We start from the raw sequence: 4,118 nt of genomic DNA, 5'->3' as shown, positions 1-4,118 counted from the left end.
GTATTGTTAAAAATCATATCATTTACATCTTTTAGAATTACCAAATTAATCATGCATACTGGAACAGTTTAAAGGAGTGATTGCTATACTTGGAAATATCTTGCACACATTTATACTTATTGTCTATATATTGTTCTTCAGGATTTTCACATTTCCATATATCTAATTTCATCTGCCACGTGTTATAAGTGACTCCTAACATTCTTTGTAGAGAGCTAACAATAAATAAAGACATTTTGGGCAAGTAAAAGCATCCTAGATAAGTATTTATGAGACCTTTTTAAAAGAAGCATAGCCATAGCTCACCATGTGCCATTTCCTTTCTCTTTTTAAGACGTTTGTTTCATTATGTGTGAAATATCAGTCTCATATTTGTGCTGTTTATGTGAGTTGAATAAAAATATAATTGACATGAAATGGAATGCTCTATATAAATGAGATGCATTATTTCTACAAAAATGAATTATTTTGGAAAAATGGAAACATAGCCTCTTAAGGGATGGAACATAGCAGCTGTTGAATAGTACACTTATAGATCTACAGCACAATTTAGAAGAGGGTGCCAGGTTCTGCTGTCTAATTTTATTTTTCAAAACAAAATTACTGAGTGAATTTAGCTCTGCAGCACAGTGCAATTATCTAAATGCAAATTGGCCAGGGAGCAGGGGTTAATGACCTCATCTCTTTCAGGGTCTTGGTTTTAATTTGATGCAAAAAAAATAGAGCTGATGTATATATTACCAAAATGGAACTCAGATTAATAACACTTAGAACAGTTTTTCTAATGTTCAAATCCTCCTCTTCTTGTAAAACACAGTATTGTTTTGGTTTCTACTTTCCTACTGGTTAAGTCTACCATGCATATTCTCTGTACCAACGCTGATCAGATTATCAAATTCTTGACTTAAAAATATAGTTGGTAAGATACTATTAACTTAAGAACAATAGCAAAGATATCATGCCAGTCAGTGGTTATCATCTCTTTTTTTTTTTTTTTTAAGTTGTGCCAGTTTGAATGTATTATGTCCCCCAAACGCCGTTATCTTTGATGTAATCTTGTGTGGGCAGAACTATCAGTGTTAATTAGATTGAAATTCTTTGAGTGTTTCCATGGAGGTGCGCCCCACCCAACTGTGGGTGATGACTCTGATTGGATAATTTCCATGGAGGTGTTGGCCCGCTCATTGGGTGGGTCTGAATTAAATTACTGGACCACTATATAAGAGCAGACAGAAGCAAGCTGCCACAGCCAAGAGGGACACTTTAAAGAAAGCACAGGAACTACAGATGAGAGACAGTTTGAAGACGGCTGTTGAAAGCAGATTCTTGCTCTGGAGAAGCTGCGAGAGGACAAACATCCCAAGTGCAACTAAGAGTGACATTTTTGAGGAACTGCAGCCTAGAGAGGAATGTCCTGGGAGAGAGCCATTTTGAAGCCAGAACTTTGAAGCAGACGCCAGCCATGTGCCTTCCCAGCTAACAGGTTTTCCGGACACCATTGGCCATCCTCCAGTGAAGGTACCCGATTGCTGATGTGTTACCTTGGACACTTTATGGCCTTAAGACTGTAATTGTGTAACCAAATAAACCCCCTTTTATAAAAGCCAATCTATCTATGGTGTTTTGCATTCCATCAGCATTAGCAATCTAGAACAGAAGTCTACATAAATCTATGTGGTTTTTGGTAGAGATTTTCTGTCTTCATTCCACCACTCCAATATCAATTTCATGAATACCAAGATACTAAAGATAGCAAGTATAATTCAATTTTGAAAAGGAAACTAGATAAATTCTGCAGGGAAAAGCTGTATTATGAAATGAGTTTAAATAGGTTAAACATTTAACTTTTTATAGGTATGAAATATTTAATTGTATTATGTTTAGAATTATTGATCATATTGTCCAAACTATCAAAGTCTTCAACCTAATACTACCTTCCCTCTTTTTATTGCAAACAGATAATTTTCCCATACAACCTATCTATGTACATGATTATTTTCGTTGTATATTTTATACAGCAGTACAATTATTCACATAACTTACTGGAGAGAAAGGCAGCAAATAATGTAGCATACTGGAATGTGTTTCTTTTACTTTAGCTCTATGACATGAACTAGACTTATCTTCTAAGTTTGGGGAAAAAAAACCAAAACACCTCAGAGCATGATTGACTGGTTCTGTGATTTTAGATATGTAATTTAAATTTTAGCTGATTTGGTTTTCTCCTTTGCATAATAGAGATACTCATATTTAGGTGGTTCAAATAAAATAGTTTATTGGGGTTTATGTTCAAGAAGTTGAGAAGAGAAAAGACAAGGAATCATAATCTTGGGGATAAAATTCTTGTGGTGAATCACCGCTGCTCACTAAGTCCTCTAGTTTCCCCCTCTTTCCTGGCACATAGGAGAATTGTACTACCCCATTATTATAGTTAGCTGTATCAGGTGAGTTTTATGTGATTTTGTTTGTTCTCTTTCCCATGTGGCAGACCCTAAAGCCTAGGTTAACATAAAATGGTAGAGCCTCCATCAGTCTAGGTCCCTGTGGGGCCATGGCAAGCAAACCCTGTGCAACTGGTGCTTACTTTTGTTACTATCCCGGGAGGGTAGCAGTAAAGATAGGCTTGTTTAACCCCAACTCTCAGAAGCTTTAAGTAACATAGTTCTATTTCTCATTTACTCTACACGTCCAGCACCAGTTGCATGAGAGACAGTAATAAAAGGAAGGTGTGCATGTAGGTTAAAGAGTAAGAGAAGATACAGACAGAATTGTAAACACATGTAAAATAAGTATTACTAAGAGGGCATAAGTGATTCTTATAATATTGACTATAATTGACTGTCAATCTGTTTTAGCAGAAAAATAATAATAAATATGTAAAGAGCCTTTCTAATAAACACAGAAAAAGCTTCTGAGATTCAAATTAGATAACTCATTTTAATCTACTTTGAAAAAAAGTATAAGACAATTTTCTAGGCATTTTTATTGCCCACTTTTCTAAGTGCATAACTCCTGAGGAAAAGTATGGAACATTAAAGTTTTCAACACACTAATAACTTCAGCACAGTTCCAGTTATCAGAATGGTATGGGGGTTGAAATATTAGGCACTTTTACATTTTTTAATATTTATGAAAACATTGATTTAATAAATATCTACTTTTCTATATGTGGGGTAAATAAAGATTAAAAAATATTCCATTAAAAGACAGTTCAAAATTTCTTTTTACATAATCTAATTTTATGTTTTGATACTCATAGCAACATTTTGAAAGGAAAAGCTTAGATTTTATTGTTGCAGCTCTTTTAGAATTTGTTTAGCAGGTTTTCTAACCCTTGCTGGAAGACCCTGGGAGGGTGGGGAAGGTGCTGGAGAGAAGATGTGGAGAGAAGAGGATTTAAGCAATCAACCTTCAAATGATTGATATTATTAACACTAAGAATACAGTTTTTATTACCATTTATTTATGCAACTCAAGCCAAAGATTTTGGAATTTTCAGGAAAGAAGTGTTCTATATTTTGAATATTTCCTCCTATCTTAGTTGACATCTACAATTGAGACTAGGGAGGTAAACAGTAATAGATTTATTTTTTAAATGGAAACAGTTGGTGATTTATGGAAATGTCATAAATAATTAATATGCTGTTAAGTCCCAATAAGGAGTTACTTCTAACAGACCTTTCCTTCAGTAGTCTCAAAATTAATCCCTACCCTTGGATGTTGTTAATCCTTAAATAAGGGAAATCTATAAAATTACAAGGAGTTTGAAATTCTATGAACAACAGGAATAACAGAATGATAAAAGCAACTCTTTATTTCATTTGATATTCTGAAGCTCTTCTGAAACATGAACAACATAGCTTCCTGAACCTGAAAAGTATACATATTCCCATTATTTTTATCTACTTGCTCCTTACCACAGAAGCACCCATAGAGAGTACTAGAAGAGCAATTGTTACAACACTGTCTTATGTTTAATGAACTTTAATTTAGTCTTTTATTTAGATAAATCACACCATAAAGCAAGGATGGAAGCAGATTTGTTGGCAGCTAATGAATGTATGCTACAAATCCTTTATACGCACGGGCTACCATGAGTATTGGAGGTGGTAGAATGT

At 34.3% G+C, this 4,118-nt stretch overlaps 1 non-coding gene across 1 annotated transcript; it reads left to right on the top strand.

Moving 5' to 3' along the window:
• Positions 1 to 3,288: 3,288 nt before the first annotated feature.
• Positions 3,289 to 3,350, top strand: LOC119505789. Its single transcript, XR_005210829.1, has one exon. It is a non-coding gene; the product is annotated as a U7 small nuclear RNA (small nuclear RNA).
• Positions 3,351 to 4,118: the final 768 nt, after the last annotated feature.

Source organism: Choloepus didactylus, chromosome 10 (assembly GCF_015220235.1).
Source record: "Choloepus didactylus isolate mChoDid1 chromosome 10, mChoDid1.pri, whole genome shotgun sequence".
Lineage (NCBI taxonomy): Eukaryota > Metazoa > Chordata > Mammalia > Pilosa > Megalonychidae > Choloepus > Choloepus didactylus.
Note: the sequence above shows the minus strand (reverse complement) of the source record. Positions and strands in the feature narration are given on the sequence as shown.